The sequence below is a fragment of the Xenopus tropicalis genome, chromosome 7, assembly GCF_000004195.4.
Source record: "Xenopus tropicalis strain Nigerian chromosome 7, UCB_Xtro_10.0, whole genome shotgun sequence".
NCBI classification, from domain to species: Eukaryota; Metazoa; Chordata; class Amphibia; order Anura; family Pipidae; genus Xenopus; species Xenopus tropicalis.
The window spans coordinates 133,427,699-133,448,072 of NC_030683.2; the positions used below are offsets into that span (position 1 = coordinate 133,427,699).

The 20,374-nt window shown below is 48.3% G+C and overlaps 1 protein-coding gene across 2 annotated transcripts in view; it reads left to right on the forward strand.

Annotated features, from left to right (window-relative positions):
* The window catches only part of lrrc4b (leucine rich repeat containing 4B), a 106,678-nt gene that overhangs the window by 78,768 nt on the left and 7,536 nt on the right, over positions 1 to 20,374 (forward strand). For both annotated transcript variants that reach the window (XM_031904760.1, NM_001102888.1), the window contains 1 exon segment: positions 14,015 to 14,078. The gene's annotated coding sequence lies outside the window, so the exon portion shown is untranslated.

Genomic DNA, 20,374 nt, shown 5'->3' on the forward strand with positions numbered 1-20,374 from the left:
GTGCTTATTTGTGCCCTGGGTACCCCTGGAACTATAGCGGGGTGACTGTTACCCCAATGTTTCTATATATCTGTAACCTTGTTATGGGCTAAGGGGGCCCAGCCTGAAGGCCAGTTAGGGGGGGATTTGGGATGAGTGCTTATTTGTGCCCTGGGTACCCCTGGAACTATAGCGGGGTGACTGTTACCCCAATGTTTCTATATATCTGTAACCTTGTTATGGGCTAAGGGGGCCCAGCCTGAAGGCCAGTTAGGGGGGGATTTGGGGTGAGTGCTTATTTGTGCCCTGGGTACCCCTGGAACTATAGCGGGGTGACTGTTACCCCAATGTTTCTATATATCTGTAACCTTGTTATGGGCTAAGGGGGCCCAGCCTGAAGGCCAGTTAGGGGGGGATATGGGGTGAGTGCTTATTTGTGCCCTGGGTACCCCTGGAACTAAAGCAGGGTGACTGTTACCCCCAATGTTTCTATATATCTGTAACCTTGTTATGGGCTAAGGGGGCCCAGCCTGAAGGCCAGTTAGGGGGGGATTTGGGGTGAGTGCTTATTTGTGCCCTGGGTACCCCTGGAACTATAGCGGGGTGACTGTTACCCAATGTTTCTATATATCTGTAACCTTGTTATGGGCTAAGGGGGCCCAGCCTGAAGGCCAGTTAGGGGGGGATTTGGGGTGAGTGGGTATTTGTGCCCTGGGTACCCCTGGAACTATAGCGGGGTGACTGTTACCCCAATGTTTCTATATATCTGTAACCTTGTTATGGGCTAAGGGGGCCCAGCCTGAAGGCCAGTTAGGGGGGGATTTGGGGTGAGTGCTTATTTGTGCCCTGGGTACCCCTGGAACTATAGCGGGGTGACTTACCCCAATGTTTCTATATATCTGTAACCTTGTTATGGGCTAAGGGGGCCCAGCCTGAAGGCCAGTTAGGGGGGGATTTGGGGTGAGTGCTTATTTGTGCCCTGGGTACCCCTGGAACTATAGCGGGGTGACTGTTACCCAATGTTTCTATATATCTGTAACCTTGTTATGGGCTAAGGGGGCCCAGCCTGAAGGCCAGTTAGGGGGGATTTGGGGTGAGTGCTTATTTGTGCCCTGGGTACCCCTGGAACTATAGTGGGGTGACTGTTACCCCAATGTTTCTATATATCTGTAACCTTGTTATGGGCTAAGGGGGCCCAGCCTGAAGGCCAGTTAGGGGGGGATTTGGGGTGAGTGCTTATTTGTGCCCTGGGTACCCCTGGAACTATAGCGGGGTGACTGTTACCCCAATGTTTCTATATATCTGTAACCTTGTTATGGGCTAAGGGGGCCCAGCCTGAAGGCCAGTTAGGGGGGGATTTGGGGTGAGTGCTTATTTGTGCCCTGGGTACCCCTGGAACTATAGCGGGATTACGGTTACCCCAATGTTTCTATATATCTGTAACCTTGTTATGGGCTAAGGGGGCCCAGCCTGAAGGCCAGTTAGGGGGGGATTTGGGGTGAGTGCTTATTTGTGCCCTGGGTACCCCTGGAACTATAGCGGGATTACGGTTACCCCAATGTTTCTCTATATCAGTAACCTAGTTATGAGCTAATAGGAATAGTATAGAGGTTTGTTGCTCTGGGCCCCGTGCCTCGGCAGATAGGAGGGTACAAGGGCTGCTCGCTGTGTGTATCCCCTAGGGTTTCCCAGACCTACTGCCCTAATTTAATGTGCAGATTAGTTAGGGGGGTTAGGACTAACCAATATGCTGTAGGAACCATATAATTCAGGGAATAAAGCCGGTGTATGTGAATGTCTCCCAGGGAAATGCCCCAAGCTGTTGGTGGCTCCTCCCATTCCCAATACACTGCCGGGGGAGCACTAGATGGTTTTGGGGGGTAAAACCTATAGCAGCAGTTCCGGCAGATTAGAAATGTGTGGGTTCAGCCATTCCTACAGCAGAGAAACTGCCCTCGTTTGTATTGCTCTTAGTATATATATATATGTAGCACATACTGTATACAGGGGATAAGTCTACACCCCCCGGGTAAAATGGCAGGTTCCTGTGCTGTACAAACATGAGACAAAGAGAAATCAGTTCAGAACTTTTCCCACCTTTAATGTGACCCATAAACTGTACCGCTCAATTGGAAACCTCTACCAGCTTTCTTTGCCAGGCAGGGGCAGGCAGTGATGTCACAGGGGCTGGGAAAAGGTGGGGCTGTGACATCACTGCATCTGTCTATGACACAGTGATTGGCCAATTGATTTCCCAATTGTCGCGTCAATCTGAGTGAGTCCTGCCCGGTCTTCCTAATTAGGGAAACCAGGCAGGAGGTTTTGACTCGAAAAAAAACTGGACAGGTGGCAACCCTAGGTGGGCAGACAGCAGAAATACAAGAGGTACATAGGTAGAACCAATCAGGGCCCGTCCTAGGAGCCTCCAGGGGCTCAGTTGGTAAATACACACGCCAGGGTTCAATCCCATGTACTGTCACCCAAGTTACTTAACAGCAAAACTGGGCTTCTCCTGCTTGGGTGCTATTCTCATGGCTGCCACTAGGGGCATGGGAGCATATTTAGCGATTTCTGAATTTATTTCATCTCTACAGTGCTGAAATTTTCCCAGCTTTCAGAAAACCTGCTTGGAATGAGGGGGGGGGGGGGGTCTGTATAATGTATTTAGGGTCTGGAGTTATAGTTCATAGAAATCAATGTCAATTATTACCAAGTGAGTGCTGTGTATATAGCTATACCCCCGTTACTGTGCAGGCTAGGTGAGGGGGGATTTCACTCCAATGCAGCGCAGCAGTAAAGTGTGACTGAAGTTTATCAGAGCACAGGTCACATGGCTGTGGCACCCTGGAAAATGAAGAATATGTCTAGCCCTGTGGGAGATTTCACAATTAACCCCTTAAGTGCCAGCAGAATTTCACAGTTTGGTTTCCCTCGGTGACGTTTTGTAAACATTCTGTGCTCTCTCATTTTAGGGGCATTTACTGTGGGGTTAGGTTTAGGTAGGCAAACTATATATTGTTTTTTTCAGGAGAACCTGAGCTTTCCAAATCTGCCTGAGTTTTTGTGTATTTCCACTTCTGGAACAAGATTTAGAGCTCAAAATACGAAAAAAAAAGAATAATTGATATTTTTCATGATATAGGGATTTATACCAGAAACATATTTTATTTTATGGACAAAAATACAACTGATTTGGAAAGCCTCATGTCTCCCAAACGTGCCAATACCTGATATGTATAGTTTTATGGAGATTTCTGACTTCTATAGATCAAACACTGGGAGTAAATTACTAAATTTTCAGCATTACAGCAGAATCCGGCATACTTTAGCTTCCAAAGCCAAAAATCCTGGAACATTAGGTTTACCCCAGGAAACCATATATTTTTGAAACGTACACATTCTGCCTGATCCAAAATGGGTAACTATGTCTTCCAACTCCTAAGTACCAAGCAGCAAAGCTTTACTGAATTTAGCAGTTTCTATAAAAAAATTATGAAAATTCAAAAAAATTGCATCAAATCTTCCACTTTCAAGCATCATATCTCCCACATAATATTAGGTACCAAGAAAACACATCCTAAATATGAAAGCCAAGGGTCCGCTGAACAGTTTGATGCCCATTGTGCATAGGATCACCGATGTATCTGGAATTTAGAGACCCCAAAAAGAAGTTAGTACATAGAAACTGCCCCGGAGATCTCTAGTTACTGCGTTTTCTGTGGGGTAAAAACACAAAAAAAATTGACCCTCCCCCAACCATATATTTTTGGAAAGTACACATTCAAGCGAATTCAAAATGGCACCCATGTCTTTCTACTCCAAACTACAGAGTCGCAGTGCTTTCCCAAAATTGACGGTTTTGATGAAATACCTGAAAATCACATCAAACCTTCCACTTTCAAGCACCTTATCTCCCACATAACATTAGGTACCAAGAAAACACACCCTAAATATGAAAGCCAAGGGGCCACAGAACAGTTTGATGCCCATTGTGCATAGGATTACCTAAGTATCTGGCATTTAGAGACCCCATAAGGAAGTTAGTACATACAAACTGCCCCCGAGATCTCTTTAGCTACTGAAAATTCAACATGTTTACTGCATTTTCTGTGGGGTAAAAACACAAAAAAATACATTGACCCCCAAAACCATATATTTTTGGAAAGTACACATTCGGATGAAGTCTAAATGGGCACCCAAGTCTTTCTACTCCAAACTACAGAGTCGCAATGCTTTCTCAAAATTGGTGGTTTTGATGAAATACCTGAAAATTGCATCAAACCTTCCACTTTCAAGCACCTTATCTCCCACATAGCATTAGGTACCAAGAAAAAACATCCTAAGTATGAAAGCCAAGGGTCCCCTGAACAGTTTGATGCCCATTGAGCATAGGATTGTCAAAGTATCTGGCATTTAGAGACCCCAAAAGGAAGTTAGTGCAAAGTGAATATGCTGCATTATAAGTTTCCGGCATGTGTATTATGTGCCATAAGACCCCCTAACAGTACGGAGACCCTAGAAAACCATATATTTTGGGAAAGTACACAATCTGACAAAACAAAAATGGGTAAATACATCTTTCTCCTGCAAACTACCAAACTACAAAGCTATGCTAAACAGAACAGTTTTTATGACATTTCTGAAAATCCTCACAAAGCTTGCATTTTGCCCCATTATGTACCCCCACATTTTGTAACATATCAACATAAAACACTCTAAATATGAACGCCAGGGGTCTACTGAACAGTTTGATGCCCAATATGCATAGATATACCAAACTATGTGGGGTACAGACAAAGCCAAATTGAAATACAGCAGACAAAATGTCCATGTGCAAAGACAAGTAACAAAAAACTTTGTGAAAAAATTGCTAAAATCCCAAAAAATCACTAAAATCAATGGGGTTTTTTGCCTAGTAATATCAGCGTTACAGTGGGTGGGGTGGTGCTAAATATTTGGGGGGTGTGGAGTATATGTGGGGGTGTGTAGGGTTTCCCACATTATAGTGGGTGGGGAGTATATGTGGGGGTGTGTAGGGTTCCCCACGTTACAGTGGGTGGGGTGGTTCCTAATATTCAGGGGTGGGGTGTATATAGTAACATAGTAACATAGTAACATAGTAAGTTGGGTTGAAAAAAGACATACGTCCATCAAGTTCAACCATAATGCCTATACCTAACCTGCCTAACTACAAGTTGATCCAGAGGAAGGCAAAAAACCCCATCTGAAGCCTCTCTAATTTGCCTCAGAGGGGAAAAAATTCCTTCCTGACTCCAAGATGGCAATCGGACCAGTCCCTGTATCAACTTGTACTAAGAGCTATCTCCCATAACCCTGTATTCCCTCACTTGCTAAGAATCCATCCAGCCCCTTCTTAAAGCTATATAATGTATCAGCCAGTACGACTGATTCGGGGAGGGAATTCCAGAACTTCACAGCTCTCACTGTAAAAAATCCTTTCCGAATATTTAAATGGAACCTCCCTTCTTCTAAACGGAGTGGGTGCCCTCGTGTCCGTTGGAAGGACCTACTGGTAAATAAAACATTAGAGAGGTTATTATATGATCCCCTTATATATTTATACATAGTTATCATGTCACCTCTTAAGCGCCTCTTCTCCAGTGTAAACAGACCCAACTGGGCCAGCCTTTCCCCATAACTGAGACTTTCCATACCCTTTACCAGCTTAGTTGCCCTTCTCTGGACCCTCTCTAGCTCAATAATGTCCCGTTTGAGCACTGGAGACCAAAACTGAACAGCATATTCTAGATGGGGCCTTACCAGTGCTCTGTAAAGGGGAAGAATAACCCCCTCCTCCCGTGAATCTATACCCCTTTTAATACAGCTCAGAACCTTGTTTGCCCTTGCAGCTGCTGCCTGGCATTGCTTGCTACAGCCAAGTTTATTATCTACAAGGACTCCAAGGTCCTTCTCCATTAGGGATTTGCCTAGTGCAGTCCCATTAAGGGTATACGGGGCTTGCATATTTTTACATCCCAGGTGCATGACCTTACATTTATCCACATTAAATCTCATCTGCCACTTAGCTGCCCAGATTGCCAGTTGGTCAAGATCCTGCTGCAGGGATGTCACATCCTGGATAGAATTGACTGGTCTGCAGAGTTTTGTGTCATCTGCAAACACTGATACATTACTCATAATACCCTCCCCTAAGTCATTTATGAACAAATTAAACAAAAGTGGACCCAGTACAGAACCCTGAGGGACCCCACTGAGAACCTTACTCCAAGTAGAGAATGTGCCATTAACAATCACCCTCTGTACCCGATCCTGTAGCCAGTTTTCTATCCATGTGCAAACGGCTTCACTAAGACCAATAGACCTTAGCTTAGAAAGCAGTCGTTTGTGGGGAACGGTATCAAATGCTTTGGCAAAATCCAAATAGATTATATCTACTGCATCCCCACTGTCCAGCTTCTTACTTACCTCATCATAAAAAGCAATTAAATTGGTCTGACATGACCTGTCCTTCATAAAGCCATGCTGATTCCTACCCATAATGCCATTCTCCACTACATAATTTTGAATGTGATCCCTTAACAAGCCTTCAAATAACTTGCCCACCACGGATGTCAAACTTACAGGCCTATAATTGCCAGGCTGAGATCTTATTCCCTTTTTAAATATGGGAGTGACATTCGCCTTCTTCCAATCACTAGGTACCATACCTGATGAAAGAGAGTCTGAGAATATCAGAAACAGAGGCCACTGTAATTCTGCCCCTAGCTCTCTCAGTACCCGAGGGTGTATTCCATCTGGCCCAGGTGCCTTGTTTACATTTATCGTGTGTAACCCTTTAAGCACCATATCCTGTGCCAACCACTGTGTAGTTGGAGCTGAGGCAACAGTGCAGCTATTGGGTGGGACTTGGCCCTCTGGCTCCCCCTACTGTATACACAGAAGAAAAGAACTGGTTAAGCACATCTGCCTTTTCTGTATCCGCTGTAACCATATTGTTATTATAACTCAATGGGGCCACACCCTCAACCTGCATCTTTTTACTATTAATATACTTAAAAAACTTTTTGGGGTTAGTCTTGGCCTCGGCCGCGATGCGCTCCTCATTTTCTATCTTTGCCTTCCGGATTGCTGTTTTACAACACTTGTTATAGTGTTTATATTCATTAAACGCAGCTACTGTCCCCTCTGACTTATATTTCTTAAAAGCTTTCCTTTTTCTCCCTATTAACTTCTTTACCTCAGAGTTAAGCCACATGGGGTGATTCTTAACACTTCTACTTTTTCTTATTAATGGAATGAATTGAGAACAGTAATGATTTAATATCATTTTAAATGACAACCATTTCTGCTCTGTATTTTTATCAGAAAACATAATGCCCCAATCTATGCCCTGAAGCGCTGCCCTTAAGGAGCTAAAATTTGCCTTCCTAAAATTCAGTGTCTTTGTTGCCCCCGTGTAAATTTGTTTCCTGCACCAAACATCAAATGAAATAACATTATGGTCACTATTACCCAGGGGTTCAACCACTTGCACATTTGCTATACATTCTGGGTCATTAGAGATCACTAGATCTAGTATAGCATTGTTCCTGGTTGGCTCCTCAACAACCTGTGATATAAAGTTGTCATGCAGCAAGTTTATAAACTTGTTCCCATTTACTGTCCTGGCAGTACTATTGCCCCAGTCAATATCAGGGTAATTAAAATCCCCCATTATTATCACTTGCCCCAAACTAGCAGCCTTTTCTATTTGCAACAGGAGCTGGGCCTCCTCCTCTTCGCTTACATTAGGGGGGCTATAGCATACCCCTACAATTAGCTTGGTAGATTCTTTACTATCTGTGAGAAGCTCAACCCATAAGGATTCAGCTCCCTCTGTTAACCCCATCACTTCCTCCTTAATATTTGCTTTTAAGTCGTGCTTAATGAACAGACACACTCCTCCTCCTTTCCTATTGCCCCTGTCCCTCCGAAACAATGTATACCCCCCAATATTAACTGCCCAGTCATGAGACTCATTCAACCAAGTTTCGGCAACACCAATCACATCATATTTCCGCTCCAACGCCAGTACCTCCAGCTCTCCCATTTTACCAGTCAGACTCCTTGCATTGGTAAACATACATTTAATACTGGTTCCGGCGTGAGAATGACGTGTAAACAACTTATGGGCCTCCCTGCCATTATCAGTATCCCGAAGCAAGTCTCCTCCCCCATTTTCCCTTACTATGCCCACTACCCCATCTATCCTGTCTCCCACAGAATTTCCCTCTGCACCCTCCCCCCCCCACTCCTAGTTTAAAATCTCCTCCAACCCTCTAGCCATCTTTTCCCCCAAAGCAGCTGCCCCATCATCATTGAGGTGCAGCCCATCCCTGGCAAAGAGCTTGTAGCCGATTGAGAAATCAGCCCAGTTCTGGAGAAACCCAAAGCCCTCCCTGCACCAATCTCTCAGCCGGGCATTAATCTCCCTGAGCTCCCGCTGCCTTCTTAATGTTGCTCGTGGCACAGGTAATATCTCTGAGAAAATTACCTTGGAAGTCCTCGCCCTCAACTTCGCACCTAGCTTTTTAAAATCGTTCTTGAGGACTTCCCCCCCTCCTCTAACTTTGTCATTGGTACCTATGTGTACCAAGACCGCCGGGACTTCCCCAGCCCCTCCCAACAATCTGTCCACTCGTTCCCCCACATGCCGAACCCTAGCACCAGGCAAGCAACACACAGTTCGGCATGTAGGGTCTTTGCGACAAATTACCCTATCCACCTTTCTAATAATTGAATCCCCTACAACTATAACCTGCCTTCCCTCCCTAGCACTATTCCCCCCACCTGTATTAGAGGTGCCGGCTCCCAGGGTGCTCTGAGAGTCAGCCCGCCCCATACATGCTAGCTCAGAGCTGCCTTCCCTTCCTAGCACTATTCCCCCCCACCTGTATTAGAGGTGCCGGCTCCCAGGGGGCTCTGAGAGTCAGCCTGCCCCATACACGCCAGCTCAGAGCTGCCTTCCCTTCCTAGCACTACTCCCCCCACCTGTATTAGAGGTGCCGGCTCCCAGGGGGCTCTGAGAGTCAGCCCGCTCCATACATGCCAGCTCAGAGCTGCCTTCCCCAGCATCTTCACCTAACGCGGCAAATCTGTTGGATTGTACAAGCTTTGAACCAGCCCCCCTACCCTTGTGCCCCCTACTGCCCCTCTTAACTGTTACAAATTTGTCTCCCTCATTAACCTCCACTGTCCCTTCTCCCCCCCCCACTACCCCGGCCCCTGCCAGTGGTTGCTCAGTGAGCCTCCTGTTCTCCCCCATGTTTGCCCCCTCAGTGCTGCCAGTTCCCCCCTTAGATTCTGCACCTCAGATTCCAAGAGGAAAACCCACCTGCATCTCTCACAAGTAAATGCTGCATGGAACTGCTGCTCCAGGACCCCATACATGCGACAAGATGCACACTGAGTAACACCAGCAATCATACTGCAACTCATATATGGGGGGGTATGTAGGGTTTCCCACGTTACATTGGGTGGGGAGTGTATGTGGGGCTATATATGGTTTCCCACGTTATAGTGGGTGGTGCCTAATATCTGGGGGTGTATATGTGGGGGGGTATGTAGGGTTTCCCACGTTACAGTGGGTGGGGTTTATATATGGGGGTATGTAGGGTTTCCCACGTTACAGTGGGTGGGGTGTATATATGGTGGTATGTAGGGTGCCCGAGACGGCGCAGGGTTCCCCCACGTGCCCGAGACGGCGCAGGGTTCCCCGACGTGCCCGAGACGGCGCAGGGTTCCCCCACGTGCCCGAGACGGCGCAGGGTTTCCCGACGTGCCTGAGACGGCGCAGGGTTCCCCGACGTGCCCGAGACGGCGCAGGGTTCCCCCACGTGCCCGAGACGGCGCAGGGTTCCCCCACGTGCCCGAGACGGCGCAGGGTTCCCCGACGTGCCCGAGACGGCGCAGGGTTCCCCCACGTGCCCGAGATGGCGCAGGGTTCCCCCACGTGCCCGAGACGGCGCAGGGTTCCCCCACGTGCCCGAGATGGCGCAGGGTTCCCCGACGTGCCCGAGACGGCGCAGGGTTCCCCCACGTGCCCGAGACGGCGCAGGGTTCCCCCACGTGCCCGAGACGGCGCAGGGTTCCCCGACGTGCCCGAGACGGCGCAGGGTTCCCCCACGTGCCCGAGACGGCGCAGGGTTGCCCGACGTGCCCAAGACGGCGCAGGGTTGCCCGACGTGCCCGGTGGCAGTTGATGTTCAGCCCAGTGATTTCTCCCCCACGTTCCTGACAGATTCTCTTTGGAATCATAGTGAAAGGCATCCCTGCTGTGCTTTCTAACATACTAGTAACCATGGAAATCTCCATGGCAACCCATCACCCACAAGGAAAGGGAGAAGGACCAAAGAACGAAGCATTGGCTAAATGTGCACATCCGTCGGCTCCATTGTCTCCGCTGATGCCCCCACACTAGGGCAGAACCACCCCCAGGCCCCGGGGCCCTTGGTACGTTCCGGGGGTTCCAGAGAACTTGGACCTGGCGGTGTAGGGAGAACTTGCGTTGGGTCACAGCCCCCCGCGTAGGAGGAACCCCAATCCCCACACTATGGGGCTCAGTGTTTTATTCCTGTATTTGTCATTGCCGTAACCATGGAAACGCCGCTCAGGTTCCGGCTCCACGGACCTTATTATTATTATTATTATTATATAGACTATGAATCTCACCCCAATATCTTGCCTTTAGCCATGGGAAGGTACAACTGGCCCAATGGCATTCTGTCTGCGGGTAGGAGTAAGTACGAGCTGGAGGGGAACCGGGGGGCCCACTTATCTCTGTTTCCCAGACCTTCTCCCACTGGCGGCTCATATGCCGGTACTTATTGATCCCACTGCTCAGTATTAGGTGCTTTAGTTTGCCCGTACTGGGCTAGGGTGCTGGGCTAGGGTGCTGGGCTAGAGTGCTGGGCTAGGGTGCTGGGCTAGGGTGCTGGGCTAGGATACTGGGCTATGGTGCTGGGCTAGGGTGCTGGGCTAGAGTGCTGGGCTAGGGTGCTGGGCTAGAGTGCTGGGCTAGGGTGCTGGGCTAGAGTGCTGGGCTAGGGTGCTGGGCTAGAGTGCTGGGCTAGGGTGCTGGGCACAGACACAGTGGGACACCTACATGAACCAAATCAGAGCGACGTTACAGTGAGTTTAGGTCCCATGTAACTTCCCAAACTTACACTTCTTACACATGTTATGTTTTTTTGGTTTTCTTTTTAATAAAAATGATGGTTTCACTGTAATGTTCTTTGGTTCATTATGGGAGAAATTAATCTCTTCCTTTCCTTAAACCCTACTCATGGTGTGGGAACCTACTCATGGTGTGGGAACCTAACCCTACTCATGGTGTGGGAACCTAAACCTACTCATGGTGTGGGAACCTAAACCTACTCATGGTGTGGGAACCTAAACCTACTCATGGTGTGGGAACCTAACCCTACTCATGGTGTGGGAACCTAAACCTACTCATGGTGTGGGAACCTAAACCTACTCATGGTGTGGGAACCTAAACCCTACTCATGGTGTGGGAACCTAAACCTACTCATGGTGTGGGAACCTAAACCTACTCATGGTGTGGGAACCTAAACCTACTCATGGTGTGGGAACCTAAACCTACTCATGGTGTGGGAACCTAAACCTACTCATGGTGTGGGAACCTAAACCCTACTCATGGTGTGGGAACCTAAACCTACTCATGGTGTGGGAACCTAAACCTACTCATGGTGTGGGAACCTAAACCTACTCATGGTGTGGTAACCTAAACTCTACTCATGGTGTGGGAACCTAAACCTACTCATGGTGTGGGAACCTAAACCTACTCATGGTGTGGGAACCTAAATCTACTCATGGTGTGGGAACCTAAACTCTACTCATGGTGTGGGAACCTAAACCTACTCATGGTGTGGGAACCTAACCCTACTCATGGTGTGGGAACCTAAACCTACTCATGGTATGGGAACGTAAACCTTAACCATTGGGGTGACTGAGAACCTAAACCCTACTCATGGTGTGGGAAACTAAACCCTACTTGTGGTGTGGGAACCTAAACCCTACTTGTGGTGTGAGAACCTAAACCTACTCATTGTGTGGGAACCTAAACCCTACTCATGGTGTGGGAACCTAAACCTACTCATGGTGTGGGAACCTAAACCCTACTCATGGTGTGGGAACCTAAACCTACTCATGGTGTGGGAACCTAAATCTTAACCACTGGGTTGAGAACCTAAACCCTACTCATGGTGTGGGAACCTAAACCTTACTCATGGTGTGGGAACCTAAACCTTAACCATTGGGACGAGTAGCCATTGGGTGGAAACCTAAATCTTAACCACTGGGTTGAGAACCTAAACCCTACTCATGGTGTGAGAACCTAAACCCTACTCATTGTGTGGGAACCTAAACCCTACTCATGGTGTGGGAACCTAAACCCTACTCATGGTGTGGGAACCTAAACCCTACTCATGGTGTGGGAACCTAAATCTTAACCACTGGGGTGAGAACCTAAACCCTACTCATGGTGTGGGAACCTAAACCTTACTCATGGTGTGGGAACCTAAACCTTAACCATTGGGACGAGTAGCCATTGGGTGGAAACCTAAATCTTAACCACTGGGTTGAGAACCTAAACCCTACTCATGGTGTGAGAACCTAAACCCTACTCATTGTGTGGGAACCTAAACCCTACTCATGGTGTGGGAACCTAAACCCTACTCATGGTGTGGGAACCTAAACCCTACTCATTGTGTGGGAACCTAAACCCTACTCATGGTGTGGGAACCTAAACCTACTCATGGTGTGAGAACCTAAACCCTACTCATTGTGTGGGAACCTAAACCTACTCATGGTGTGGGAACCTAAACCCTACTCATGGTGTGGGAACCTAAACCTACTCATGGTGTGAGAATCTAAACCCTACTCATTGTGTGGGAACCTAAACCCTACTCATGGTGTGGGAACCTAAACCTACTCATGGTGTGGGAACCTAAACCTACTCATGGTGTGGGAACCTAAACCTACTCATGGTGTGGGAACTTAAACCTACTCATTGTGTGGGAACCTAAACCCTACTCATTGTGTGGGAACCTAAACCTACTCATGGGGCCAAACTACAGTGTGTTCTTTGAGATTTAGTCTGGGGCCTTAGGGCACCCAATTGTCACATAGCGGCCACGTGTGGTGCTCCCTGGCACAGCTAGAGGAACAGTGAGAGCCAATCACACACTAGCTGTATGAGGTGATGGACATAGTGAGGGTACCTTATTATAACGGGACCTTGTGTGTCAGTCTGGGGGAGTCCGTGCAGTCACTCAGGGTTGCTGATAGGCAATAACACTATATTCTCTAGGAGTCCAAAGTTGCCATGAGTGGGTCATGAGCAGGACTCCTAGGGCCCCAGCCTGCCCTGAAAGGGACAAGGTTTGGCTAAATTGGTGTTTTTCACTTCTTTTACTTTTACCCTGAATTAGGGCAGTTGTAACACAATGGAGTCCCGACCCGGACACCCGGAACCTCCCAGTAACGACCAGTTCCTCTCATTTGATCATGTGAATATTAGTGTAATGAAGATCTTCCCCAAGGAGAACCTTGTAGCATTATCAGTTGGGCTCGGTACCAGCACCCTGGTGTATCCGGCACCATTGGGCACAAGGGACTGTAGGGATACTGGCGCCTAACAATGGAATTAGGGGGTTATGTAAGAAAAGGCTGCCCAGGTGCAGTAACCCATAGCAACTAATCCGTGTTTAATAGAACTCTGGTCTGGCCGGGTCACAAAATGAATCTGTCAGATTGGGAATAAAATGAACCCTATGTTTGGACCCCGAGGTGGCCGGGGCCACTAAACCCATCCATGGGCTGATGCTGTTTTCCGCCAGTGGGAGATTCTCCCCAGTCCAATCAATATCAAAAAGCTGCTCTTGTCCCATATCAGTCAGAACCGGTTTCATTTGGACCCTCACAACTCTCCGTACGTAACTCTGTAGGCCTTGGTGTTGCCCTCAAATCACCTCCTTCTTCTGTGTCTTTGCAGATTGTGTGACGATGGCCCCAAACTGAGCCGCCGGCGCCGAGTCTCCTCGTTCCCTCATTACAAGGTAAGTCCCACCGGGTCCCACTGCTGCCCGGGTCGGGCGCCCCAACTGCAAGTGTTGGCCCACACTCCCATCATTTTCCTAGGGAAACCCTAACCCTGACCCTTTCCTCCAGGGACATCAATGTATCATGTGACTTTGTGAGACTCCATGTTGTCTCCACAATGTATTGTCTTCTTCTAGAACTTAACCTGCTTCTCTATCAGAGTAAAGTGAGGGGGAGAAGCTCAAAGGGCTTTTGAGAGAAGATATTGTGTAAAGAAAGGCTTTAATAGGTGCAACTGTATTGCTAGATATGTGTGATAGGCAGGCAGATAGATAGATAGATAGGTAGATAGATAGATAGATAGATAGATAGATAGATAGATAGATGATAGATATAGATAGATAGATAGATGATAGATAGGCAGATAGATATATAGACAGACAGATGGATAGATAGATAGATAGATAGATAGATAGATAGACAAATACATAGATAGACAGACAGACAGATAGATGGTAGATAGATAATAGACAGATAGATAGATAGATGATAGATAGATAGATAGACAGATAGATGATAGATAGATAGATAGATAGATAGATGGTAGATAGATAGATAGATAGATAGATGATGATAGATATAGATAGATAGATAGATGATAGATAGGCAGATAGATATATAGACAGATAGATAGATAGATAGATAATAGATAGACTGATGATGATAGATGATAGATAGATAGATAGATAGATAGATAGATAGATAGATAGATAGATAGATACATAGACATACATAGATAGACAGACAGACAGATAGATGGTAGATAGATAATAGATAGACAGATAGATAGATAGATGATAGATAGATAGATAGGCAGATAGATAGATAGACAGACAGACAGACAGATAGATGATAGCTAGATAGATAGATAGATGATAGATAGATAGATAGATAGATAGATAGATAGATAGATAGATACATAGACAGACAGATAGATGATAGATAGATAGATAGATGATAGATAGATAGATAGATGATAGATAGATAGATAGATAGATGATAGATAGATAGATAGATAGATAGGCAGATAGATAGATAGATAGATAGATGATAGATAGATAGATAGATACATAGACAGACAGATAGATAATAGATAGATAGATAGATAGATAGATAGATAGATAGATACATAGACAGACAGATAGATGATAGATAGATAGATAGATAGATAGATAGATACATAGACAGACAGATAGATGATAGATAGATAGATGACAGTGACTGCTGGGGGCACAAGGGGCAGTACCTGAGGCAGTTGGTACAGCGCCAGATACACACTGTATTTGAGGGGCCGGGGCCCGTGGGTCTGGGGGGTCAGTAACTAAGGCCATGGCTGCACATACCGAGGCACAAATACTGCCCTGGGTTTATAGCCTTTGGGGCAATATTAGTGAATATATATGAAACCTCCCCCCAAACCGGTGCAACAATGTCGCTTTCATTAGCCAGAAACTATTCTACTGCCATTAAATATCATTTATATAATAACTGCAGCAGAACGATCCCGGGCTGAGAATGGGGCGCCCCAAGGTGCACCCCCCCCCCCCCCCCCTGCAGGGGGGATTGCTTTATAGCAGGGTTCCTACAGTAGCACAGAAGCCGGAACCCACAGTGCAGCACAGACTTTAATGGGACAGAGAATCCATGTCGTGTTCCTCCCCTGAGTGGATAATGGAGCAGAACCCGGCACACTGCAGATCTTATAAGGAACTGACTGCATTACAGATCTCATGCCCCCTCTAGTGGTGGATAGAGGCAGTGAAGCCTGTGTACCTGGATATGGGGTTATTCCTATAGGGAACTGACTGCGCTACAGATCTCATGCCCCCTCTAGTGGTGCAGAGGGGCAGTGCAGCCTGTGTTCCTGGATATGGGGTTATTCCTATAGGGAACTGACTGCGCTACAGATCTCATGCCCCCTCTAGTGGTGCAGAGGGGCAGTGCAGCCTGTGTTCCTGGATATGGGATTATTCCTATAGGAAACTGACTGCGCTACAGATCTCATGCCCCCTCTAGTGGTGGAGAGGGGCAGTGCAGCCTGTGTTCCTGGATATGGGGTTATTCCTATAGGGCAGTGCTGTCCAACTTCTACGGTGCCGAGGGCCGGAATTTCTCTAGCATACATGGTGGAGGGCCGCTAATGGAAGCCAGTTTTGACCACTCCCCTTTTTGAAACCACACCCACTTCAAACCACACCTATTTTATCACAATGGTGGTAGCACAGCAAAATCCCAAATGCTTGGTCCTTACTGTGGGGATATCAACCATCATTCATATGTGAAAGAATTATGTCATATTAAGATATACCCTTAAAGTCCATATGCCTCCTCCTCCCCTGTGGATAGCAGAGAAACCCCCAGTACATAATTACACACCTTAGGGGCCATTTAATGGCTATTTCCAACTGCTAACAAACTCCCACAACAAACCCCTGCCAGGTTCACCTCCCACAAGCAGCATAGGGCAAGCAGAGTATGGCACACACAGGCAGCACTCTGCCTGTCCTATGCTGTCTGTGTGTGCCATACTCTGCCTGTCCTACCCTGCCTGTGTGTGCCATACTCTGCCTTCCCTATGCTGCCTCTGTGTGCCATACTCTGCCTTCCCTATGCTGTCTGTGTGTGCCATACTCTGCCTTCCCTACCCTGCCTGTGTGTGCCATACTCTGCCTGCCCTACCCTGCCTGTGTGTGCCATACTCTGCCTTCCCTATGCTGTCTGTGTGTGCCATACTCTGCCTGCCCTACCCTGCCTATGTGTGCCATACTCTGCCTTCCCTACCCTGCCTGTGTGTGCCATACTCTGCCTTCCCTACCCTGCCTGTGTGTGCCATACTCTGCCTGCCCTACCCTGCCTGTGTGTGCCATACTCTGCCTTCCCTATGCTGTCTGTGTGTGCCATACTCTGCCTGCCCTACCCTGCCTGTGTGTGCCATACTCTGCCTTCCCTACCCTGCCTGTGTGTGCCATACTCTGCCTGCCCTACCCTGCCTGTGTGTGCCATACTCTGCCTTCCCTATGCTGTCTGTGTGTGCCATACTCTGCCTGCCCTACCCTGCCTGTGTGTGCCATACTCTGCCTGCCCCACCCTGACTGTGTGTGCCATACACTGCCTGCCCTAGCCTTCCTGTGTGTGCCATACCCTCCCTGACCTATGCTGCCTGTGTGTGCCATACTCTACCTGCCCTATGCTGGCTGTATGTGCCATACTCTGCCTACAGTACCTATCTGTGTCTGAGGTGTGAAGAAGTGAACAATGGGGGTGATTACAGCCTGAGCCTGAGGTGTGAACACTGCAGGGGGTGAACAATGCAGGTATTAAAAGGTGTGAAAAACACAGGGGATTACATATTTAAACAATACAGAGGGATTACAGCCTGAATCTGAGGTGAGAACCATGCAGGGGGGGCAGTTAATCTCAGTACTGATAGCATTTAATGCTTACTCAAAGGTAAGCCATCAAAGCAGCCAGACAGGTGGGGGGCCACACAGAGGGGGGTCGCGGGCCGCATGCGGCCCGCGGGCCGCCAGTTGGACAGCACTGCTATAGGGAACTGACTGCGCTACAGATCTCATGCCCCCTCTAGTGGTGCAGAGGGGCAGTGCAACCTGTGTTCCTGGATATAGGATTATTCCTATAGGGAACTGACTGCGCTACAGATCTCATGCCCCCTCTAGTGGTGCAGAGGGACAGTGCAGCCTGTGTTCCTGGATATGGGATTATTCCTATAGGGAACTGACTGCGCTACAGATCCCATGCCCCCTCTAGTGGTGGAGAGGGGCAGTGCAGCCTGTGTTCCTGGATATGGGGTTATTCCTATAGGGAACTGCCTGCGCTACAGATATTGTGCCCCCTCTAGTAGTGCAGAGGGGCAGTGCAGCCTGTGTTCCTGGATATGGGATTATTCCTATAGGGAACTGACTGCGCTACAGATCCCATGCCCACTCTAGTGGTGGAGAGGGGCAGTGCAGCCTGTGTTCCTGGATATGGGATTATTCCTATAGGGAACTGACTGCGCTACAGATCCCATGCCCCCTCTAGTGGTGGAGAGGGGCAGTGCAGCCTGTGTTCCTGGATATGGGATTATTCCTATAGGGAACTCACTGCGCTACAGATCTCATGCCCCCTCTAGTGGTGCAGAGGGGCAGTGCAGCCTGTGTTCCTGGATATGGGATTATTCCTATAGGGAACTGACTGCGCTACAGATCCCATGCCCCCTCTAGTGGTGGAGAGGGGCAGTGCAGCCTGTGTTCCTGGATATGGGATTATTCCTATAGGGAACTGACTGCGCTACAGATCCCATGCCCCCTCTAGTGGTGGAGAGAGGCAGTGCAGCCTGTGTTCCTGGATATAGGATTATTCCTGTAGGAAACTGACTGTGCTACAGATCTCATGCCCCCTCTAATGGTGCAGAGGGGCAGTGCAGCCTGTGTTCCTGGATATGGGATTATTCCTATAGGAAACTGACTGTGCTACAGATCTCCTGCCCCCTCTAGTGGTGCAGAGGGGCAGTGCAGCCTGTGTTCCTGGATATGGGGTTATTCCTATAGGAAACTGACTGCGCTACAGATCTCATGCCCCCTCTAGTGGTGGAGAGAGGCAGTGCAGCCTGTGTTCCTGGATATGGGGTTATTCCTATAGGAAACTGACTGCGCTACAGATCTCATGCCCCCTCTAGTGGTGGAGAGAGGCAGTGCAGCCTGTGTTCCTGGATATGGGGTTATTCCTATAGGGAACTGACTGCGCTACAGATCTCATGCCCCTCTAGTGGTGCAGAGGGGCAGTGCAGCCTGTGTTCCTGGATATGGGGTTATTCCTATAGGGAACTGACTGCACTACAGATCTCATGCCCCCTCTAGTGGTGCAGAGGAGCAGTGCAGCCTGTGTTCCTGGATATGGGATTATTCCTATAGGGAACTGACTGCGCTACAGATCCCATGCCCCCTCTAGTGGTGGAGAGGGGCAGTGCAGCCTGTGTTCCTGGATATGGGATTATTCCTATAGGGAACTGACTGCGCTACAGATCCCATGCCCCCTCTAGTGGTGGAGAGGGGCAGTGCAGCCTGTGTTCCTGGATATGGGATTATTCCTATAGGGAACTGACTGCGCTACAGATCCCATGCCCTCTCTAGTGGTGGAGAGAGGCAGTGCAGCCTGTGTTCCTGGATATAGGATTATTCCTGTAGGAAACTGACTGTGCTACAGATCTCATGCCCCCTCTAGTGGTGCAGAGGGGCAGTGCAGCCTGTGTTCCTGGATATGGAATTATTCCTATAGGAAACTGACTGTGCTACAGATCCCATGCCCCCTCTAGTGGTGCAGAGAGGCAGTGCAGCCTGTGTTCCTGGATATGGGATTATTCCTATAGGAAACTGACTGCGCTACAGATCTCATGCCCCCTCTAGTGGTGCATAGGGGCAGTGCAGCCTGTGTTCCTGGATATGGGATTATTCCTATAGGAAACTGACTGCGCTACAGATCTCATGGCCCCCTCTAGTGGTGCAGAGGGGCAGTGCAGCCTGTGTTCCTGGATATGGGGTTATTCCTATAGGGAACTGACTGCACTACAGATCTCATGCCCCCTCTAGTGGTGCAGAGGGGCAGTGCAACCTGTGTTCCTGGATATGGGGTTATTCCTATAGGAAACTGACTGCGCTACAGATCTCATACCCCCTCTAGTGGTGGAGAGAGGCAGTGCAGCCTGTGTTCCTGGATATGGGGTTATTCCTTTAGGGAACTGACTGCGCTACAGATATTGTGCCGTACATCTCCCTCTAGTGGTGGAGAGAGGCAGTGCAGCCTGGTTCAGTGAATGGGAATCTCATACAAATAAGGATTCTCATTGGGGTACTTGAGTCCCTTAGTCACATGGGGGTGACAAGTCTGGGGGACTCTCTCTACAATGCATCCAGGCTTTACTCCTTGGCACCTACTTGTGCTTTGTCCCTTGTTGGATCAGCCTAAAATGGCAGCTGAGAGTCTTTTTTTTTATCTGGGGCAGAGGGGTCTCTAGGCCCCTAATCATCCCTTGCACTTCCCATTATCCCTTGTACTTCCCATCATCCCTTGTACTTCCCATCATCCCTTGCACTTCCCAAGAAATCATCACACTCTCTAGTTAGTGACACTGCATGATTGTGTCATTGCTGGGGTCCAGTGCCTATAGCGGCCCCCCAACACTGAACTCTAACCCCTGTAAGCATGCCGGATCTACTGCAACACAGACAGGCAGCCCCCCAGCCCCTCTGGGAGT